We start from the raw sequence: 25,120 nt of genomic DNA, 5'->3' as shown, positions 1-25,120 counted from the left end.
GGCATCTTAGAGGGGCAAGTTTCTCTCTCGACACCAGATAGGGTTAGGGTTTCGAGAGTGCGATAAACTTGAACCTCACTTATCTTAATTTAGGTTTTGGAGAAGAGAGGGGAACAATCCACCTTTAGACTTAAGTTGCATGATTGAATTCAAACAAGTTAGGTTTGAATTTCAAATTCAAACCTCAATTAGGTATATTATAATTCAAATAATGGATAATTCATTAAACAACTATATAATTTGGAAAATTATGAATATAAAAGAATAGAAACAAATATGAAAAGCTCATTAGAGAAACTTGAGCTTTATTAATTATCACACAAGATACATTGTCATTTACAATATCCATATGAATTATAAATATTACAACACATTTCAGAAATTGAATAAATGAAAAAGAAAATGAAAATTACAAAGAATTGCAAATGGTAAAACTACATAAGCTAATCTTCAAGAACTTCTTGATCAACATGGCATTGAGAGATTCTTGATCATCCATTTGATCCCTGCATATAACACAACAAACAGAAAAGTAAATTAGGCCAAGTGGCAATGCCACTTGGCAGGTTAGTCAAAGAAATGGAAATTTGGTGGATAATACAGGAACTCAAGTGGCAAAGTAAATTAGGCCAAGTGGCAAAGCCGAGCTGATCCACCAGCAGCCCAAGTTCCAACCATGGAACTCACAAGCAGCTCACAAGACATGTTGCATGCCCAACAGCACACACAGGCTAGGGGAGGGTCACCAAAGTGACCAGGCAGTGTTGTCGACCAAGGAAGCAAGGAGAAGGGGGTATAAAACCTTTTCAAAAGCAAACCCTAGCTGTTCATCGACAGCAGCTCCAAAGGGTAAGAACACAAGAACAGCAAGAACATCATAGCCAGCACAATATCCAGAGACAGTTCCACCAAGAACTGTTAACTGTGAGCAAGCACAAGTTGAAGTAGATCGTCACAAGCTAGCCAGGAGGAGCAGGGCAAGCTTAAGCCATCAACCAGAAGCAAAACCACGACATCAACACATTTTCTAGGAGCTGAAGTGAGGTATACCAAAGAATCATGAGCAAGCATTGTTTTGCTCATAATAATCAAGCATATGCATACGCCACACAAGCCATAGGGTTGAGATACCCTATTTGTATCATCATTTGGCACCCAACCATATGGTGCAAGCAAAATAAGGGAAAATCCAGTAGGAATTCATCCAAGGGAACACTGGTTAAGTCAACATAATTATCATTGAGCTGACCAAAGAAATCCAGCATGGATTTGATCCCTAACTAGTCAGCTAGACTCACCTAGCACCCTATAGCTAGCTAAACCATCAGAATATGGACATGCTTATGTCCATTTTCATTTCAACATCAACTATACTGGGAGCCCATGGATGACTACCAGTAATATTGCATAGAAGCATACAGAAAAGGTAGGAGCAACCATTACTTGCAAGCCAAGCATTGCTAGGGTCACAACAGCTACCCAGCCACACATAAAAGCCAACCAGAGAAGCATATCTCATCACTCCAAGGAGTTCAAGCATAACAGGAGGTGCCAACACATGTTGGTTTCCATCCAGATATTGCACAGGATGCACAGGAATCAGCACTGCATCAGTAGATCATGTCTGTTTGTCAAAAATAGGAAGCAAAGCTTCACTGACAAGCACAAGTAATTGAAAAAGCCCACACAGATGCAACCAGGGGAATCAAATCAATCAACCAGCCACCAGTAATGCTTTCACAAGCAACAGCAACCACCAGTACTTGGTGAGGAGCTTGACAGACAAGTAACAGCAGCATAAAAGGTCAATTCATACAAGTATATAAGCCAACATGAAGCCATGATGATCACAGGATCATCCAAAGCCACAGAAGTAAGCAGTAATCACTGCAAGCCATAACAGATAAATATACATATATAAATTCACCATTTATAATTGTATCCAGAAGCACACCATCAATAAATGGAGACAACTAGCCAACAACCAAGCTCATCAGAGCTTTACCATGAATCGGAGCTCAATGAGCAACACACCAGTGGCACTGGCTCTTGCATAAAGCAAGCATTACTCACAGTAATCAAGCCAGGGGCAGAAAATATGAATACACATGATAACCTAGAAGCAGCAGCAGTGGCTAGAGCAACATGGCAAGCCATGAGCATCACAGCATGCTCATGAGCAATTGCACAAGAGCCACAACAGCAGTAATAGCATGAACAGAAGCATAGGCTAGAGAGAGGGGAGCAAAATCACAGGCATGGCCACAGAGCTAAAGCATGGCAAGCTAGGATGCATAAGCAGGAGCACACAGGGGTAGCTGATACGTCTCCAACGTATCCATAATTTCTGATGTTCCATGCTTGTTTTATGACAATACTTACATGTTTTGATCACACTTTATGATGTTTTGATGCATTTTCCGGAACTAGCCTATTAACGAGATGCCGAAGTGCCAGTTCCTGTTTTTGTTGTTTTTGGTTCCACAAAGGCAGTTCGGGCAATATTCTCGGAATTCGATGAAACGAAGACCAAGCATCGTAATTCACCGAGACGGACCAGGACACCGAAGGGGGACCGGAGAGGTGCCAGGGGGCCCCACACCACCTGGCGGCGCGGCCAAGGGGGGCGCCCAGGGGTGGTGAGCCCACCTCTGGCACCCCCTCGCGCCGCCTCTTCGCCTATTTAGTCCCTCGTGACCTAAAAACAGGAGACAGATTGACGAAACTCCAGAAAACATCCAGGCGCCGCCGCCATCACGAAACTCCAATTTGGGGGACAGAAGTCTCTATTCCGGCACCCTGCCGGGACGGGGAATTACCCCTGGAGCCATCTCCATCGACACCACCGCCATCTTCACCGCCATCGCTGTCTCCCATGATGTGGAGGGAGTAGTTCTCCCCCGGGGCTGAGGGCTGTACCGGTAGCTATGTGGTTAATCTCTCTCTCTCTCTGTACTCTAATACAATGATCTCATGAATTGCTTTGCATAATTGAGATCCATATGATGAGCTTTGTATCGCTACTAGTCTATGTGCTACTCATGTGATGTTATTAAAGTAGTCTATTCCTCCTGCATGGTGTAAAGGTGACGAGTGTGTGCATCGTGTGGTTCTTGTCGTAGATTATGATCATAATCTCTTGTAGGTTATGGAGTTAATTATCGCTATGATAGTATTGATGTGATCTATCCCCCCTTCATAGTGTAATGGTGACAGTGTGTATGCTATGTTAGTACTCGGGCTATTTTGCAAAGATCTATTATGCTCTAAGGTTACCTAAATAAGAATGCTGAATGTTGTGGCGCTTGTTAACTCCGGCTTGAGGGAGCTCTTGTAGCCCTACACAACGAATGGTGTTTGTCATCCAACAAAAGAGTGTATGTAGCACAAATGAGAGAGGTTATTATTTATTATCTGATCAATGTTGAGAGTGTCCACTAGTGAAAGTATGATCCCTAGGCCTTGTTCCCAAACATTGAATCTCCGTTTATTTACTGTTCTGTTGCATGTTTACTCGCTGCCATATTTTATTCAGATTGCTATTACCACTCATATACATCCATAATACTTGTATTTCACTATCTCTTCGCCGAACTATTGCACCTATACATCTGACAAGTGTATTAGGTGTGTTCGGGACACAAGAGACTTCTTGTATCGTGATTGCAGGGTTGCTTGAGAGGGATATCTTTGACCTCTTCCTCCCTGAGTTCGATAAACCTTGGGTGATCCACTTAAGGGAAAAACTTGCTGCTGTTCTACAAACCTCTGCTCTTGGAGGCCCAACACTGTCTACAGAAAAAGAAGCGTGAGTAGACATCAGTAGCACAACACACAGCAGCAGCCATAGCAGCAGCACACAGCACATAGGAGCAGGAGCAGCAGCAGCGCATCACCCTAGATGCCATGGCATCCAGTGGCGAGCAAGGAGGAAGAACAGATGAGAGAGAGAGGGGCAGATGTTGGAGATATGCCCAAGAGGCAATAATAAAATGGTTATTATTATATCTTTGTGTTTATGATAAATGTTTGCATACCATGCTATAATTGTATTAACCGAAATATTGATACATGTGTGTTATGTAAACAACAAGAAGTCCCTAGTAAGCCTCTTGTATAACTAGCTTGTTGACTAACAGATGATCATGGTTTCGCGATCATGAACATTGGATGTTGTTAATAACAAGGTTATGTCATTGGATGAATGATATAATGGACACACACCCAAATAAGCGTAGCATTGATACGTCCCAAACGTATCTATAATTTCTTATGTTCCATGCTACTTTTATGACAATACTCACATGTTTTATACATACTTCACATCATTATTATGCATTTTCTGGCACTAACCTATTAACAAGATGCCGAAGCGCCGATTGTCTTGTTTCTCGCTGTTTTTGGTTTCAGAAATCCTACAAAGGAAATATTCTCGGAATTGGACGAAATCAACGCCCAGGGTCTTATTTTTCCACGAAGCTTCCAGAAGACCGGAGAGGATACGAAGTGGGGCCACGGGGGGCCGTAAACATAGGGCGGCGCGGCCTGGCCCTTGGCCGCGCCGGCCTATGGGGTGGGGCCCCTGTGCCCCCTCCTGACCTACCCTTCCGCCTACTTATAGCCTTCGTCGCGAATACCCCTGTACCGAGAGCCACGATACGGAAAACCTTCCAGAGACGCCGCCGCCGCCAATCCCATCTCGGGGGATTCAGGAGATCGCCTCAGGCACCCTTCCGGAGAGGGGAATCATCACCGGAGGGCTCTACATCATCATGCCCGCCTCCGGATTGATGCGTGAGTAGTTCATCCTTGGACTATGGGTCCATAGCAGTATCTAGATGGTTGTCTTCTCCTCTTGTGCTATCATGTTTAGATCTTGTGAGCTGCCTAACATGATCAAGATCATCTATTTGTAATGCTACATGTTGTGTTTGGTGGGATCCGATGAATATAGAATATTATGTCAAGTTGATTATCAATCTATCATATATGTGTTGTTTATGTTCTTGCATGCTCTCCGTTGCTAGTAGAGGCTCGGCCAAGTTGATACTTGTAACTCCAAGAGGGAGTATTTATGCTCGATAGTGGGTTCATGCCTCCATTGAATGCGGGACGATGACGATGAAAGTTCTAAGGTTGTGGATGTGATGTTGCTACTAGGGATAAAACATCAATGCTTTGTCTAAGGATATTTGTGTTGATTACATTACGCACCATACTTAATGCAATTGTCTGTTGTTTACAACTTAATACTGGAAGGGGTGCGGATGCTAACCTGAAGGTGGATTATTTAGGCATAGATGCATGCTGGGATAGCGGTCTATGTACTTTGTCGTAATGCCCCGATTAAATCTCATAGTGATCATCATGATATGTATTGAATCTTTATTTGTCAATTGCCCACCTGTAATTTGTTCACCCAGCATGTTATTTATCTTATTGGAGAGACACCACTAGTGAACTGTGGACCCCGGTCCATTCTTTTACATCTGAATACAATCTATCGCAATCATTGTTCTCTACTGTTCTTTGCAAACAAACATCATCTTCCACACAATACATTTAATCCTTTGTTTTCGGCAAGCCGGTGAGATTGACAACCTCACTGTTACGTTGGGGCAAAGTATCTTGATTGTGTTGTGCAGGTTCCATGTTGGCGCCGGTTTCACTGGTGTTGAGCCGCACTACACTCCTCCACCAACAACCTTCACATGTTCCTTGACTCCTACTGGTTCGATAACCTTGGTTTCTTTCTGAGGGAAAACTTGCTGCTGTGCGCATCACACCTTCCTCTTGGGGTTCCCAACGGACGTGTGCATCACGCGTATCAAGCATGAGATCAAGTCATTAAGTTCAACTTGCTATAAGCTTTCAATACATAGTTACCTAGTCCTTCGACCATGAGATCATGTAAATCACTTACACCGGAAGGATGCTTTGATTACATCAAACGCCATTGCGTAAATGGGTGGTTATAAAGATGGGATTATGTATTCGGAAAGTGTGAGTTGAGTGATACGTCTCCAACGTATCTATAATTTCTGATGTTCCATGCTAGTTTTATGACAATACCTACATGTTTTGTTCACACTTTATATCGTTTTGACGCATTTTCCGGAACTAACCTATTGACGAGATGCCGAAGTGCCAGTTCTCGTTTTCTGCTGTTTTTGGTTTCAGAAATCCTAGTAAGGAAATATTCTCGGAATTGGACGAAATCAACGCCCAGTATCTTATAATTCCACGAAGCTTCCAGAACACCGAAGAGGGGCCAGAGGAGAGGCCCAGGGCCACCACACATATAGCTTGATGTCTACGTGTGCTTCTATTCTTGTAGACAGTGTTGGGCCTCCAAGAGCAGAGGTTTGTAGAACAGCAGCAAGTTTCCCTTAAGTGAATCACCCAAGGTTTATCGAACTCAGGGAGGTAGAGGTCAAAGATAGTCCTCTCAAGCAACCCTGCAATTAAGATACAAGAAGTCTCTTGTGTCCTCAACACACCTAATACACTTGTCAGATGTATAGGCGCACTAGTTCAGCGAAGAGATATTAAAACACAAGTGGTATAAATGGTGGTAGATGGTCATTGCGATATGAAGTAAATATTGCAGCAAGTAAACATGCAGTAGAACAGTAAATAAGCGGTGTTTGCAGTATTGGAAACAAAGCCTAGGGATCTGTTACCCTCCAAAACCCACCGACGGGCAATGGTTAAGCAACACGAAGAGCCGGGAGGCTCCCAAGGCCGCTTAGTGGACCCTGGCACCTCTCGTCGTCCCGCAAATCTTCCAGCCACGTCCTGGCGGTTGCTAGGGCGTGCCACCTGACCTAGACCCGATCAGGAAGGTGTTAGATTGCTTCCATTGTTCCTGCATGGTAGACACGTAAACATCAAATACGAGCCCTATCGGCTCTCAGGTTTCCCTGTGGATCGGCTCAAAAAGCCGATCGCCCCATGGTTCATGTTGGATTTGCAATGGCATGTGGATCCTGCTTGATCAAAACAAAGCTAAAACGATCCACGACAGTTTAGGGTTTTCACCGCATAACCGGAACGTCCTACGCGTGGTCGGGCCTAGCAGATACGGAAGATGATGAAAACTACCCCTACAAGAGGCCTAAAAACCAACATAACGTCAATTCCCGGAACATCCCTTGTAGGAACGGTAAACAACACCTAACGCACTACCGGATCATCCGACCCCGACATAAGGCCTAACTATGCAGATATTAAACTAATCCTTGCAGAGCAAGGAGCAACTATAACGGATCGGATCTACTAAGTAACGAACAAGCAAGATGCTGCCCTTACACCTGGACAGGTGTAAGGGCAGCTAGGTGTCAAGGGACGGCATTGCCACGCAGATATGCACGAGAAAGCATCAATGCAAGCCCCTAAACACCTAAAGATAAGTAGTACTGCTCGCCATCAACAACGCTTCAGAGACGAGCAAGTACAAGGTAGACGAATAAACGTATATCGCTCTAGATCGCGAGATGCGATCTAGGCAGCATGGTGCTTACCCGAAGAAACCCTCGAAGGAAGGGGTGGCGATGCGCCTGATTTGTGTTTGTTGTGAACGTGATTGTCCTTCTTTTCCGATAACCCTAGATACATATTTATAGTCCAAGGGACTTTCTAATTGAGGCGTGCACCTAACCGTGCACGGGCCAAACTCTATCTGTTAATTCTAAACACGATACGATCTAATATATTACAGATACATAGGCAGTTAAGCCCAAACTCTTCGCGCGAGGCCGCTTCAAAGACGCTCCACGTGTAACCTTCAAAGCCCATCTTCACTTACGGCCCATCTCCTGATTTGGCCAAAATCGGGTGATAACAGGATCATACTTTCACTAGTGCACACTCTCAACATTGATCACATAATAAGTAAATAACTTTTCCTCATTTGTGCTACATACACTCTTTTGTTGGATGACAAACACCATTCATTGTGTAGGGCTACAAGAGCTCCCTCAAGCCGGAGTTAACAAGCGCCACAACATTCAGCATTCATATTTAAGTAACCTTAGAGCATAATAGATCTTTGCAAAATAAACCGAGAACTAACATAGCATACACACTGTCACCATTACACTATGAAAGGGGGAATAGATCACATCAATACTATCATAGTGATAATTAACTCCATAACCTACAAGAGATTATGATCATAGCCTACGACAAGAACTACACGATGCACACACTGTCACCATTACACCATGAAGGGAGGAATAGACTACTTTAATAACATCACATGAGTAGCACATAGACTAATAGCGATACAAAGCTCATCATATGGATCTCAATCATGCAAAGCAATTCATGAGATCATTGTATTGGAGTACAGAGAGAGATTAACCACATAGCTATCGGTACAGCCCTTAACCTCGGGGGAGAACTACTCCCTCCTCATCATGGGAGCAGCAGCGTCGATGGAGATGGCGCCATGGCGGTGGTGTCGATGGAGATGCCTTCCGGGGCACTTCCCTGTCCCGGCGGCGTGCCGAACGCAGACTTCTGTCCCCCAAATCTTGGCTTCGCGATGGCGGCGGCTGTGGAACTTTTCTCGTATCGTGGTTTTTTCGTATCGAAGATTTAGGTCACGAGGCATCTTATAGGCGAAGAGTCAGAGTCGGAAGGGGTCTGGGGGACCCACACACCAGGGGGGCGCCCCCCCTTGGGCCGCACCGCCACCATGTGTGGTGGCCCTGGGCCCCTCCTCTGGCCCCTCTCCGGTGTTCTGGAAGCTTCGTGGAATTATAAGATACTGGGCGTTGATTTCGTCCAATTCCGAGAATATTTCCTTACTAGGATTTCTGAAACCAAAAACAGCAGAAAACAGGAACTGGCACTTCGGCATCTCGTCAATAGGTTAGTTCCGGAAAATGCGTCAAAACGATATAAAGTGTGAACAAAACATGTAGTTATTGTCATAAAACTAGCATGGAACATCAGAAATTATAGATACGTTGGAGACGTATCAAGCATCCCCAAGCTTAGTTCCTACTCGCCCTCGAGTAGGTAAACGATAACAACAAATAATTTCTGAAGTGACATGCTACCAACATAATCTTGATCAACATTATTGTAAACCATATGAGATGAATGGTGTGATTCAAAGCAATAGATTGCTAACAACGAGATAATGACTAAACAAATGAATCATATAGCAAAACTTTTCATGAATAGTACTTTCAAGACAAGCATCAATAAGTCTTGCATAAGAGTTAACTCATAAAGCAATAAATTCTTAGTAGAATGCATTGAAGCAACACAAAGGATGATTAAGTTTCAGCAATTGCTTTCAACTTGTAACATGTATACCTCATGGATAATTGTCAACATAGAGTAATATAACAGGTGCAATAAGTAAACATGTAAGAATCAATGCACACAGTTAACACAAGTGTTTGCTTCTAAGATAGAAAGAAGTAGGTAAACTGACTCAACATAAAGTAAAAGAATGGCCCTTCGCAGAGGGAAGCATGGATTACTATTTTTGTGCTAGAGCTTTTGTTTTGAAAACATAGAAACAATTTTGTCAACGGTAGTAATAATTCATATGTGCTATGCATAATACTTCCTACAAGTTGCAAGCCTCATGCATAGAGTACCAATAGTGCTTGCACCTTGTCCTAATTAGCTTGGATTAACACGGATTATCATTGCATAACATATGTTTCAACCAAGTGTCACAAAGGGGTACCTCTATGCCGCCTGTACAAAGGTCCTAGGAGATCAATTGCATTTGATTCCTTGTTTTTAACGGATCTCAAGTTAGGACATCCATACCGGGACAACATAGACAACATATAATGGACTCCTCTTTTAATGCATAAGCATTCAACAACAGATAATATTCTCATAAGAGATTGAGGTTGTATGTCCAAACTGAAAACTTCCACCATGATACATGGCTTTGGTTAGCGGCCCAATGTTCTTCTCTAACAATATGCATACTCAAACCATTTGATCATGAAAATCACCCTTACTTCAGACAAGACGAACATGCATAGCATCTCACATGATATCCAACAAAAGTAAAAAAGTTGATGGCGTCCCCAGAAACATGGTTACCGCTCAACAAGCAACTTATAAGAACTAAGACACATAACTACATATTCATCACCACAATAGTTTTTAAGCTATTTGTCCCATGAGCTATATATTGCAAAGATAAAGGAATGAAATTTTAAAGGTAGAACTCAAGTAATTTACTTTGGAATGGCAGAAAAATACCACATAATAGGTAGATATGGTGGACACAAATGGCATGGGTTTTGGGTCAAGGTGTTTGGATGCACGAGAAGCATTTCCTCTCAGTACAAGGCTTTGGGCTAGCAAGGTTGTTTGAAGCAAACACAAGTATGAACAGGTACAGCAAAACTTACACAAGAACATATTGCAAGCATTATAAGACTCTACACTGACTTCCTTGTTGTTCAAACACTTTACCAGAAAATATCTAGACTTAGAGAGACCAATCATCAAAACCAAATTTTAACAATCTCTTCGGTAGTTCTCCACTAATAGATTAAACTACATGATGCAAGAGCTTAAACATGATCTATGAGAGCTCAAAACAATTGCCAAGTATCAAGTTATTCCAAACCATATGAAGCATTTTCTGATTCCAACAAAATAACAACCAACGAAGCAATTTGAGCCTTCGCCATGAACATTAAAGCACAACTAAGAACACTAGTGTTCCATATGAAAAAGCGGAGCGTGTCTCTCTCCCACACGAGCATGAATTTATTCAGAGAATGAAAATAACAAAACGAAAATAAAAGCACACAGACGCTCCAACTAAAGTACATAAGATGTGGCGGAATAAAAATATAGTTTCACTAGAAGTGACCTGATAAGTTGTCGATAAAGAAGGGGATGCCTTGGGCATCCCCAAGCTTAGATGCTTGAGTCTTCTTAAAATATGAAGGGATGAACCACCGGGGCATCCCCAAGCTTAGACTTTTCACTCTCCTTGATCATAGTATATCACCCTCTTCTCTTGACCCTTGAAAACTTCCTCCACACCAAACTTAAAGCAAACTCATTAGAGGGTTAGTGCATAATAAAAATTCACATGTTCAGAGGTGACACAATCATTCTTAACACTTCTGGACATTGCACAAAGCTGATGAAAGTTAATGGAACAAAGAAACCCATTCAACATAGCAAAAGCGGCAATGCGAAATAAGAGGCAGAATCTGTCAAAACAGAACAGTCCGTAAAGACGAATTTCCCAGAGGCACTTAACTTGCTCAAACGGAAAAACTCAAAACTAATGAAAGTTGCGTACATATCTGAGGATCACGCACGTATATTGGCAGATTGTTTTGATTTTTTTACAGAGAGTTCTGCGCAAATTCGTGACAGACAGCAAATCTGTTTGTGCGCAACAATCCAAATATAGCATCAACTTTACCATAGAGACTTTACTTGGCACAAAAAACATGATAAGGAGAGGTTGCTACAGTAGTAACAACTTCCAAGACTCAACAAAACAGTAGTAAAATAAACACATGGGTTATCTCCCAAGAAGTGCTTTCTTTATAGCCATTAAGATGGGCTCAGTAATTTTAATGATACTCTCGCAAGAAATAAGATTTGAAGCAAAAGAGAGCATCAAGAAGCAAATTAAAAACACATTTAAGCCTAACCCACTTCCTATGAAAAGGAATCTTATACACAAATAAATTCATGAAGAACAAAGTGGTAAGCATAGAAAAGCAACACAAGCGCAATTTCAAGATTCTCAACATAAAGAGGGGAAACTTAATATTATTAAGATGCATATAACCATGTTTCCCTCTCTCATGATAACTTTCAGTAGCATCATGAACAAACTCAACAATATAACTATCACATACAACATTCTTATCATGAGCCACATGCATAAAATTATTACTCTCCACATAAGCATAATCAATTTTATTAGTAAAAGTGGGAGTAAAACTACCATAGCCATTATTGTAATCATCATAAATTGCAGGTATGGTATAATCATAATAACCTCTATCCTCCATAGTAGGTGGCACCAAAATACCACTATCATGATAATTATCATAAATAGGAGGTAAAGTATCATCAAAGTAAATTTTCTCCTCAAAACTTGGGGGACTAAAAATATCATCTTCATCAAAACCGACCTCCCCAAGCTTAAATTCTTCCATGGCATTAGCAACAATAGTGTCCAGATAGTTCATGCTAATAACATTGCTACAACTATTTTGTAAACAAAGTTCCATGGGTTTTTTAATTTTCTCTTCAAACACATCATGTCCTAATTCAAGATAAAGTTCATAAAGATCTCTAATTTTGTTGTTGTTTTCCATTAAGCCTAACTAGTGAAAATAAAAACAAGAAACAAAAATTCGCAACTGCAGAGTCTAAAGGAGATAGTTTCGAGCACTCACACACCGGCAACAATGCTAAGAAATAACTTAGTAGTCGGAGGATGTGAATACCTTTTACCTTACCTCCCCGGCAACGGCGCCAGAAAATAGCTTGATGTCTACGTGTGCTTCTATTCTTGTAGACAGTGTTGGGCCTCCAAGAGCAAAGGTTTGTAGAACAGCAGCAAGTTTCCCTTAAGTGAATCACCCAAGGTTTAACGAACTTAGGGAGGTAGAGGTCAAAGATAGTCCTCTCAAGCAACCCTGCAATTAAGATACAAGAAGTCTCATGTGTCCCCAACACACCTAATACACTTGTCAGATGTATAGGCGCACTAGTTCGGCGAAGAGATATTAAAACACAGGTGGTATAAATGGTGGTAGATGGTAATTGCGATATGAAGTAAATATTGCAGCAAGTAAACATGCAGTAGAACAGTAAGTAAGCGGTGTTTGCAGTATTGGAAACAAGGCCTAGGGATCATACTTTCACTAGTGGACACTCTCAACATTGATCACATAATAAGTAAATAACTTTTCCTCATTTGTGCTACATACACTCTTTTGTTGGATGAAAAACACCATTCATTGTGTAGGGCTACAAGAGCTCCCTCAAGCCGGAGTTAACAAGCGCCACAACATTCAAGCATTCATATTTAAGTAACCTTAGAGCATAATAGATCTTTGCAAAATAAACCGAGAACTAACATAGCATACACACTCGTCACCATTACACTATGAAAGGGGGAATAGATCACATCAATACTATCATAGTGATAATTAACTCCATAACCTACAAGAGATTATGATCATAGCCTACGACAAGAACTACACGATGCACACACTGTCACCATTACACCATGCAGGAGGAATAGACTACTTTAATAACATCACATGAGTAGCACATAGACTAATAGCGATACAAAGCTCATCATATGGATCTCAATCATGCAAAGCAATTCATGAGATCATTGTATTGGAGTACAGAGAGAGATTAACCACATAGCTATCGGTACAGCCCTTAACCTCGGGGAAGAACTACTCCCTCCTCATCATGGGAGCAGCAGCGTCGATGGAGATGGCGCCATGGCGGTGGTGTCGATGGAGATGCCTTCCGGGGGCACTTCCCTGTCCCGGCGGCGTGCCGGAACAGAGACTTCTGTCCCCCAAATCTTGGCTTCGCGATGGCGGCGGCTGTGGAACTTTTCTCGTATCGTGGTTTTTTCGTATCGAAGATTTAGGTCACGAGGCATCTTATAGGCGAAGAGTCAGAGTCGGAAGGGGTCTGGGGGACCCACACACCAGGGGGGCGCCCCCCCTTGGGCCGCGCCGCCACCATGTGTGGTGGCCCTGGGCCTCTCCTCTGGCCCCTCTCTGGTGTTCTGGAAGCTTCATGGAATTATAAGATACTGGGCGTTGATTTCGTCCAATTCCGAGAATATTTCCTTACTAGGATTTCTGAAACCAAAAACAGCAGAAAACTGGAACTGGCACTTCGGCATCTCGTCAATAGGTTAGTTCCGGAAAATGCGTCAAAACGATATAAAGTTTGAACAAAACATGTAGGTATTGTCATAAAACTAGCATGGAACATCAGAAATTATAGATACGTTGGAGACGTATCATTGAGGCATATGGATCAAGAGTGGGATTTTGTCCATCTCGATGATGGATAGATATACTCTAGGCCCTCTCGATGGAATGTCGTCTAATTAGCTTGCAAGCATGTGACTAGGTCACAAGAGATGACATACCACGGTACGAGTAAAGAGTACTTGTCGGAAACGAGGTTGAACTAGGTATGGAGATACCGATGATCGAACCTCAGACAAGTAAAGTATCACGTGACAAAGGTAATCAGTATCGTATGTTAATGGTTCATTAGATCACATTGTTCATCATTGAATATGTAGGATTCATTACGGATCTCGAGGTCCCGCTTATGATTATTGATCGGAGAGGCATCTCGGTCATGTCTGCACATTCTCGAACCGTAGGGTGACACATTTAAGGTTTCGATGTTGCTAGGGGTAGTTTCGGGATTAAAGAAATTGTTTCGACATCACACATTACAAAGCTAACACACCGTTGGTTTTAAGAACCATTCATCGCTCTACGATACAAGGGAATCCTGATACAAACTCACACCTACGATAGTGCTCTAGTGATACTACTTTCCATGGTGGGTTCTTTATCTTCAGGGGTGGTGTGCTTAGCGACCAGCGCGGGCGTTGTCCAACTCCTTGCGGGTCTTGTGCAGCAGGAAGTCTAGGCATGCGACATAGTAGTTCATCTCCGGGTGTGGTGGCATGGTTAGTGGTCTTCCCATGGGATCATGTCTTGGGTAGTAGACAAAGCGGGTGTTCTTGATTTTGTTCTCGTTTTGTCCGCACAAACGGGCAATTGCTTCCTGCATGGCTTTGGCTATCCCATCCTTCCAAGTGTTTCCCGTTACAGAAAACTAGATGGTTTCCCATATTGGGGCTCCCAGCTTTCCTCTCAGATCTGTAGTAACTTCCCACCGTGGTGGTACTCCCGATGGATGGTTGAGGGGTATTCCGAAGAACTCGGGATACAGGCGTCCTAAATATTCTACTAGTTTCTCCAGATCCTTCTCGAACATTAGGTCTCCTCCATGGCCAAGCTGATAGGATTCACATTGGTATTCCATCTGTGAGCAATTAGGATAAGGAAGTTAGTGAAGTGATCAAGTGTGCAAGATTTTATGTAGGATTACAAAGAAAGGGAGAGCATGGGTTTCTTATTTTGGAAAAGATCTCAAGGGTAAGAGTGAGAATAAGTTTTCAGAAATATTCACTTCATTTGTTTTTGAAACTAAATTTTTTAGGACGTCCATTCTAACTAGGGTCTCCTAAGGTCAAACAATGGCTCTGATACCAACTTGTCAACACCCAGATTTTTAAGTCCAGATGCCTATTATGCCATACATCGCAATCCCAGGGATATTGTTTTTGCGAGACATAATAGATTGATATCACAACACATCATTCATTACATACCATAATCGTCTTACAACAAAGGATCACATGATCCAGTCTTACAACATAGTGGATCTAGAGATCCAAATACCAAACACATATAGTGGAAGCGAAGTAGCGGTCTTGGTCCATTTGTTCCACAGGCAACTGTTGACGTCAGGAGTAGTCCTAGTTGTCGTAGACGTCCTGCTGTCCATCTTCCGCGTACTGCTGTTCCTCTTCATAGTCTGGCCATTTGAATAGCCAGGGACAAAACCATGAATACTTTAAAGTACTCGCAAACTAATACTAATTTAAGCACTATCAACTATAGTAAGGGGGGCTAAGCTCTAGGTTTATTTGCATAAAGCCAGTTTTATTTCATAAGCATTTAGTAAAAGAGCCTTCATTTGCTAACTAACTCAAGTGGGAACATTAGTGTCATCCCCACAACTCTGGTGTGATTCGCGTCAAAGTCACCATTCACCTTTCAAATTCAAGTCACAAGTCACATGTCATATTTTTGAAAAGAGCCTGATGACGGAACAGTATGGCCTTTCCAATCGTCTGTAACCGTGGACATGGCTATTCGAATAGTTCTACACTCGCGAGAGGTCGTACACTTGTGCCACAATATTTGCAATAATCCGTCGGGGTTAATCGGCCTCGATTTATCACACTCCGTGTGCGGACTACCAACCATAACCTTTCACTTACATACCCTAGTATAGGCACCTCTCCCCATGAGCTTGGCCTCCCAGTGAAGACAAACCGTCAGCCTGGGAACTGCACAGGGCTTGGGCCGGACATTCACCGCATTTCACGTCATTTCACATCAATTCACTTTCAACAGAGACAGCCTCGGCATAACCCCTATGACGCTTGTTTAGAGGGAACGCATACTAGAGCACATAAATTTCTAGTTAAGCCCTTACCCATGTTGGGTATTGTGGGGGTACTTTCAAATTGGAATGGTATCGCATCCGAACCCAACCATCAGTTTTTCGTAAAATTCACCAAGTCATTCACAAGTCATATTCACCTTCAAAATCTTTCCGTAGAATGATTCATCATTCCAAGGTTTTCAAAGTCATTTCATTTCACATGTTCCCATCTAGAGTAGTCAATTTTATTTGTTAGCACTAGCAACTAGTCATGAGGGGTGCTAACTAGCTTTGTTGACTTAGGCTAAATTTGATACTCTTGTACTACTCTATATCTAGACCAAGTGAATCATGAATCAAATAGTACTTTGATAAACAAAATTTAGTAAAGCTTGTAAAGTAAAAACTTGGGATAGGAGCATTAAGCATAAAGTAAAAGTAATGGTGCCTTGCTCTTGTAGAGCTTTGCATTATTCTAGTTGCATTGGTAATAGCTTGCAAGAATATTATCTTGCCTTGATTAGGGTAGTGCTCAAAGTTCTCTTCTCCTTCCTCTTGGTAGAATACCTCCTCCTCTTGATAGTCTCCGGTACTAGCTTCTATAAACGAGTACGAGGATACAATCACCAAACCATACTTAAGTACTCTTAATTAGCCTTAATGGCTCACTCAAATGATCTAGCATCACTACTTAACATTTATTCACAAATTATTCTAGGGTTTCTTTATTTAAATTTTAGGAAAATAATTTCCTCTCATTGAAAAATGTGGATTAGGGTTTCTCTTTAGTTTGGAGAAATAATTTCCTCTCATTGAATCTTCTTAAGATTTAATCTTCTCAAAGAACCAGGGATGATCACCTGTTGACCAAGGTCAACACTCCACACTTATTATTTGAGAAAGGTGATTTAAATGAGATTCATCATCTCATGTGATTTAAATAACCATTGCAATTTAAAAAACTATATTGATTTAAATTCCACAAGTGAGCAAGTATGAGCCTAAGCAGTAGAGGTCATCACATTACTTCATATCACTTGAGAACATGATTTAAATGAGGTGCTACACCTCATAGATTTAAATCTCTAACTATTTGATATGGTTTAAATGGACTAGTATTGACTACATAGCCAATATTTTGATCTAGTCCATGATCATACAAACAACCTGGCTAGATTATTGCATAATCAATTAGAAGACAACATTTGTGATTTATGAGAGTTGGAATCAACTCAAAATCAATTATGGTTGAAATTTAAATAAAGTTTCAATTTGCAAAAGTCCCTGCCTTGTTATTTTTAGCATTTTAATTCTACTACGAATTTGGAGTTGGGACCAGTGGCAAGGTATAGATAATTTCATGGGCTTTCCAGAGATATGCAGTTTGCTAAAATTGGGTGTAGTAGTTTGAAAGTTATTCAAATTTGAAGTGGGCACTAGTATTGAATTTAAACCACAAAAGAATTAAACGAATTTGAATTCTGGGCTTTAGGCGGGAAAGGGAATGGGCCAAAACGAGGGAAACGAACTGGGCCAGCCCACCTAGCGCTGCGGGCCAACTGACAATGGGTCCCAGCGGTCAGCGACTGATAAACGCCGAAGCGGTATCTTCTAACCTGAGCCGTGCGATTAGATGGAGATCGGACGGTCGTGCGTTGTCGTCGTCGGGGAGAAGGGCGTGCTGCCGCGGCGGAGGTAGGGGTCGGCGGCGAGCTGGGGCTCCGGCGAGGGGTTGGCGAGGTGTAGGAGGAGGTTGTCGAGGATGGGGAGTGCACTGGTACCGGCGGCGTTGCTCGGGGAGGCGTCAATCGTCGTCTTCTTCCTCAGCACCGCCGCGGACTCCAGCAAGCAATTGACGGGCTATGGTACAAATTGGAGAGGGAGAGTGAGTCGAGGAGATCAAGGAGAAGAAGGGGAGCAAGTTTGGTGTGGAGCTTGAGGCACAGGGGTGGCTCTATTTATAGTTGCGCGAGTGCTGCGAGGGGCCGTGGAGGGTCATCGGCGTCCATGGCGCTCCAGGGCGCGAAGGGGCGAGGCGAGGCGTGCGTGGTGTAGGCGACGTCTCAGTGAAGCTAGGGAGCGTGCTGGCGTGGCCAATGATGGTCTGAGGCGTGCAGGAGGGGTCGTCGACCGTGCAGTACCGTGGCGTGCAAACTCCGATCATGGCGACGGCGACGGTGCCTGCACGAGCTAGCGAGGTTGTCTATGGGGTAGAGGAGATGATGGCAACGCTCGATGCAGAGGGAGGGCTGGAGGAGAGGACGAGAGCGACGGCACGCGCGCGTGCTCTGGCGCGTCCAGGACGTGCCCGTGCGCGCTCACCGCGTGCATGGCATGTTTTCTGGCGTGTCTGGGCGTGCATCGTTTGGCCAATGGCGTGCAAGATTTAAGTCCACGAGGGTACTGGCGTGCTCAAGGAGGTGTAGGCATGCTCGCTGACATGGTGCTCGAGAGAGAGGAGGGCCATGGAGATGGAGTGCTTGTGTGTGTGTGTGGCATGGTACACGGCATGGACGAAATGTGATCATAGTTTCACTTTAACCAGAGCAAATGAGCTAGGTTTGATGCAGAGAAGGTACCAGGGTGTGATGATCACAAAGTTAAAGTGGTGGAGGCTAAAAACCAATGTGTAAAAGGGTGTGTGCAAATTCTGAAATGATGCCTGCCAGGTGTTTGTGAAAATGGCCGCAAGAACATTTTGGTCAAATTTTGGAATTCTTTTTGGTGAACCTCAAACATATAACTAATGTGATAGAATGGTGGTGGTGGTATTCAATTTGGTGATGGTTTGCAAGTTTTCAAAAATGGGGTCATCTTCACTTTGTTTCAAAGTCCTCTCTTGTCAGCTCTGTTCTGGTCAACCTGGTCAAAGTCAGCATGGGTGGTCAACAGCAAATTTTTCACTTTGACAAGGTCTTGGATGACATGGCAAAGGTTGACCAAGGTTGGTTTAAGAAAAGTCAAAACCAGGGGGGTAAAGTGGTGAAGATTTTATAAAGTGGCCATATGACCATTATCATATGTAAGTTGCATTTGCAATTTTCCTTTTATTTGATTCTGGTTTCTTTGATGCATTTGTGTTTGTTATTGATATATAAGAGTTTTACAACCAATGGCACAAGCCAAAGTGGCCTTGATTGAAGATTTGCAAAATTGGCTAAGTGTGTATGTGAGTGAAAAATGGGAATTTCTCCATATTTGATTTCTCTCTTTTTGATTTGATTTTTCTTGACTCCAAAGTGATTCTTATTAGTTTAGAAACATTTCCAAACCATTGAAACCATTCCAAAAGGTCTAGCTCAAAGATTTGCAAAAATGGCCATAAACACATGTATGTGATATTCCAATTTTCTTATTTTCTTCTTTTATTTATCTTTCTTTACTTGGGCAAGGTCTAGGGTCAATTTAGGTTTATATTAGGTTTAGATATGGTTTCATACCATTTTGTCAAGGTTTAAAGGCATAGGGCAAGAATTGGGTATTATGGCTATGTGTCACATATGCCTCTATGCATATGTTGTATTTGATTTTTAATTTGACTTGGCTTGACCCAATTGGTGTTGTTGAGTGTTGACATGGTATAGAGGATTGATCCAACCATTCACAACATGTCTTAGGGTCAAGATTCTCAAATTCATAAATTTGCATTTTTCTCTCATATGCCTCTATGGCATTTTTAGTTTCTTTCTATTTTCTTGTGTTTCACTTTGGATTGGGTTTGCTAAGCACTAGGTAAGGTGTATGAAGGTTTTCCAAACCTCTAAACAAAGTATAAAGGTATAGGGTAAAGATTTATAAAAATAGCCATAGGCACATATACCTTTTTCTTATTTAATTTCCTTTTATTTTATTTTAACTTGGGTGGTGAAAAGTGAGGTTTAGGGTTTAAGATCATCTCAAAATACTTTAACAAGCAATCATGGCAATAGTACAAGAATTAAGCAAGATCACTATGTATCAAACTTAATTTAAGAAAAGTTTTTGGTTGGTTCCATAATTTGGAAACAGGGGAAATTCATTTGTTTTGTTTTGAAATTTTTGGGATGTTACAAACCCTTCCCCCTTAAACAAATCTTCTCCCGAGATTTTAAGAAAAGTTAGGTTCCTAAGAGAGATTGAGCATTTTGATTAACAGGAGGACATACTTGGCATGGTCTGGGGTGCTTCCTGGGCTTCAGTGGCAGTCATGTGGTAGAGACGGTCGTTGTTGTTGTTCTGGTTCCTTCTTCCTGCAAAGCGGCGCTGTTGCTGAGCAGGTGCAGCGGTATTGGCGGTAATCTTGGCAAGCTTCTTGGGGCACTCATTTGAGTAGTGACCCACAACTCCACATTCATAGCAGTTTACAGTTGACTTGTCCTTCGGGGTGACGGGGATGTCATTGCTTCTAGTCCTCGGGCCAGTGTTGGTGTTGTTGTTCCCATTGTTGTTGTTGCTGTTGGGGGTGTTGTTGTTGTGGTGGCTGTTGTTGTTGTTGCCTCCGGGCTTCAGGGGTCCTTTGTTGTTGGTGTAGTTGGGGCGATAATTCTGAGCAGGGGGCTTGTTGTGTCTTGGGGTGAATCCTTCAGAGGAGTTGTTGCGGTACTTCTGGGTATGGTGGGTCCATTCTGGTTCATCATCCTGCGCTTGCGGTTCTCATTGGCCTGATGCAGCTTTCCTTCCATCTGTATGGCTGAGTCCACGAGGGCTTCCAAGTCAGCGAACGGAATGTTCACTAACACAGTTTGCATCTCGTCGTGCAGTCCGTTCAGAAATCTCTCCTTCCTTTTCTCATTGGTGTCGATCTCATCCGGGGCGTACCTTGACAGAGTGAGAAACCTATCGCGGTATTCCACCACGGACATCCTTCCTTGCTTGAGTTCGCGGAATTCGTCTCTCATCTTCTTGATCAGTCCTTGGGGCACATGGTACTTGCTGAACTTGAGCTTGAAATCTGCCCAAGTCATCATCTGTCCCGCATTCATTGCACAGGCACTCGTCCACCAGGCTCTGGCAGGTCCTGACAGGTAGTGTCTGGCGAACAGTACTTTCTCTGCGGCTTCTACTCCCGCAACTTCCAGGTTGTTCTCCATTGTCTGGAGCCAGTCATCAGCATCGAGGGGTTCTTCTGTCTTACTAAACATTGGGGGATTAGTGTTTTGGAAATTCTTCAGCTTTGATCCAGGGTGATCGTGGTTTCCATGGCCCTGATTGTTCTGAGCTATCTGCTGCAGTGCAGCAATGTTGGCTTGTCGTTCAGCTCTCTCGGCTTTGCGGTCTTCCATCATCATCTGTAGCATTTGCATCATTGCATCCTGGTTGGCGCTGCGGGTTGGTGGGGCCATCTGAAGATTGAGGTAGATGATAAGATAAGAGGGAAATTTCTATGGTTTGTTTGGGTTTAAAGTTCAAAAAGTTTCAAAACTTGAGTAGTGTTGAGGGGGTACAACCAACAACACTTTTTCATTCATGCCAACATCACACATTACAAAGCTAACACACCGTTGGTTTTAAGAACCATTCATCGCTCTACGATACAAGGGAATCCTGATACAAACTCACACCTACGATAGTGCTCTAGTGATACTACTTTCCATGGTGGGTTCTTTATCTTCAGGGGTGGTGTGCTTAGCGACCAGCGCGGGCGTTGTCCAACTCCTTGCGGGTCTTGTGCAGCAGGAAGTCCAGGCATGCGACATAGTATTTCATCTCCGGGTGTGGTGGCATGGTTAGTGGTCTTCCCATGGGATCATGTCTTGGGTAGTAGACAAAGCGGTTGTTCTTGATTTTGTTCTCATTTTGTCCGCACAAACGGGCAATTGCTTCCTGCATGGCTTTGGCTATCCCATCCTTCCAAGTGTTTCCCGTTACAGAAAACCAGATGGTTTCCCATATTGGGGCTCCCAGCTTTCCTCTCAGATCTGTAGTAACTTCCCACCGTGGTGGTACTCCCGATGGATGGTTGAGGGGTATTCCGAAGAACTCGGGATACGGGCGTCCTAAATATTCCACTAGTTTCTCCAGATCCTTCTCGAACATTAGGTCTCCTCCATGGCCAAGCTGATAGGATTCACATTGGTATTCCATCTGTGAGCAATTAGGATAAGTAAGTTAGTGAAGTGATCAAGTGTGCAAGATTTTATGTAGGATTACAAAGAAAGGGAGAGCATGGGTTTCTTATTATGGAAAAGATCTCAAGGGTAAGAGTGAGAATAAGTTTTCAGAAATATTCACTTCATTTGTTTTTGAAACTAAATTTTTCAGGACGTCCATTCTAACTAGGGTCTCCTAAGGTCAAACAATGGCTCTGATACCAACTTGTCAACACCCGGATTTTTAAGTCCAGATGCCTATTATGCCATACATCGCAATCCCAGGAATATTGTTTTTGCGAGACATAATAGATTGATATCACAACACATCATTCATTACATACCATAATCGTCTTACAACAAAGGATCACATGATCCAGTCTTACAACATAGTGGATCTAGAGATCCAAATACCAAACACATATAGCGGAAGCGAAGTAGCGGTCTTGGTCCATTTGTTCCACATGCAACTGTTGACGTCAGGAGTAGTCCTAGTTGTCGTAGACGTCCTGCTGTCCATCTTCCTCGTACTGCTGTTCCTCTTCATAGTCTGGCCATTTGAATAGCCAGGGACAAAGCCATGAATACTTTAAAGTACTCGCAAACTAATACTAATGTAAGCACTATCAACTATAGTAAGGGGGGGCTAAGCTCTAGGTTTATTTGCATAAAGCCAGTTTTATTTCATAAGCATTTAGTAAAAGACCCTTCATTTGCTAACTAACTCAAGTGGGAACATTAGTGTCATCCCTACAACTCTGGTGTGATTCGAGTCAAAGTCACCATTCACCTTTCAAATTCAAGTCACGAGTCACATGTCATATTTTTGAAAAGAGCCTGATGACGGAACAGTATGGCCTTTCCAATCGTTTGTAACCGTGGACACGGCTATTCGAATAGTTCTACACTCTGCAGAGGTCGTACACTTGTGCCACAATATTTGAAATAATCCGTCAGGGTTAACTGGCCCTGATTTATCACACTCCGCGTGCGGACTACCAACCATAACCTTTCACTTACATACCCTAGTATAGGCACCTCTCCCCATGAGCTTGGCCTCCCAGTGAAGACAAACCGTCAGCCTGGGAACTGCACAGGGCTTGGGCCGGCCATTCACCTCATTTCACATCAATTCACTTTCAACGGAGGCAGCCTCAGCATAACCCCTATGACGCTTGTTTAGAGGGAACCCATACTAGAGCACATAAATTTCTAGTTAAGCCCTTACCCATGTTGGGTATTGTGGGGGTACTTTCAAATTGGAATGGTATCGCATCCGAACCCAACCATCAGTTTTCGTAAAATTCACCAAGTCATTCACAAGTCATATTCACCTTCAAAATCTTTCCATAGAATGATTCATCATTCCAAGGTTTTCAAAGTCATTTCATTTCACATGTTCCCATCTAGAGTAGTCAATTTTATTTGTTAGCACTAGCAACTAGTCATGAGGGGTGCTAACTAGCTTTGTTGACTTAGGCTAAATTTGATACTCTTGTACTACTCTATATCTAGACCAAGTGAATCATGAATCAAAAAGTACTTTGATAAACAAAATTTAGTAAATCTTGTAAAGTAAAAACTTGGGATAGGAGCATTAAGCATAAAGTAAAAGTAATGGTGCCTTGCTCTTGTAGAGCGTTGCATTATTCTAGTTGCATTGGTAATAGCTTGCAAGAATATTAGCTTGCCTTGATTAGGGTAGTGCTCAAAGTTCTCTTCTCCTTCCTCTTGGTAGAATACCTCCTCCTCTTGATAGTCTCCGGTACTAGCTTCTATAAACGAGTACGAGGATACAATCACCAAACCATACTTAAGTACTCTTAATTAGCCTTAATGGCTCACTCAAATGATCTAGCATCACTACTTAACATTTATTCACAAATTATTCTAGGTTTTCTTTATTTAAATTTTAGGAAAATAATTTCCTCTCATTGAAAAATGTGGATTAGGGTTTCTCTTTAGTTTGGAGAAATAATTTCCTCTCATTGAATCTTCTTAAGATTTAATCTTCTCAAAGAACCAGGGATGATCACCTGTTGACCAAGGTCAACACTTCACACTTATTATTTGAGAAAGGTGATTTAAATGAGATTCATCATCTCATGTGATTTAAATAACCATTGCAATTTAAAAAACTATATTGATTTAAATTCCACAAGTGAGCAAGTATGAGCCTAAGCAGTAGAGGTCATCACATTACTTCATTTCACTTGAGAACATGATTTAAATGAGGTGCTACACCTCATAGATTTAAATCTCTAACTATTTGATATGGTTTAAATGGACTAGTATTGACTACATAGCCAATATTTTGATCTAGTCCATGATCATACAAACAACCTGGCTAGATTATTGCATAATCAATTAGAAGACAACATTTGTGATTTATGAGAGTTGGAATCAACTCAAAATCAATTATGGTTGAAATTTAAATAAAGTTTCAATTTGCAAAAGTCCCTGCCTTGTTATTTTTAGCATTTTAATTCTACTACGAATTTGGAGTTGGGACCAGTGGCAAGGTATAGATAATTTCATGGGCTTTCCAGAGATATGCAGTTTGCTAAAATTGGGTGTACTAGTTTGAAAGTTATTCAAATTTGAAGTGGGCACCAGTATTGAATTTAAACCACAAAAGAATTAAACGAATTTGAATTCTAGGCTTTAGGCGGGAAAGGGAATGGGCCAAAACGAGGGAAACGAACTGGGCCAGCCCAGCTAGCGCTGCGGGCCAACTGACAATGGGTCCCAGCGGTCAGCAACTGATAAACGCCAAAGCGGTATCT

The 25,120-nt window shown here is 42.4% G+C and overlaps 1 pseudogene; it reads right to left on the bottom strand.

Moving 5' to 3' along the window:
- The window catches only part of LOC124673013, a 65,055-nt pseudogene that overhangs the window by 19,531 nt on the left and 20,404 nt on the right, over positions 1 to 25,120 (bottom strand).

Source organism: Lolium rigidum, chromosome 7, assembly GCF_022539505.1.
Source record: "Lolium rigidum isolate FL_2022 chromosome 7, APGP_CSIRO_Lrig_0.1, whole genome shotgun sequence".
In the NCBI taxonomy this organism is placed as follows: domain Eukaryota; kingdom Viridiplantae; phylum Streptophyta; class Magnoliopsida; order Poales; family Poaceae; genus Lolium; species Lolium rigidum.
This window is presented reverse-complemented; position numbering and strand designations above follow the sequence as displayed.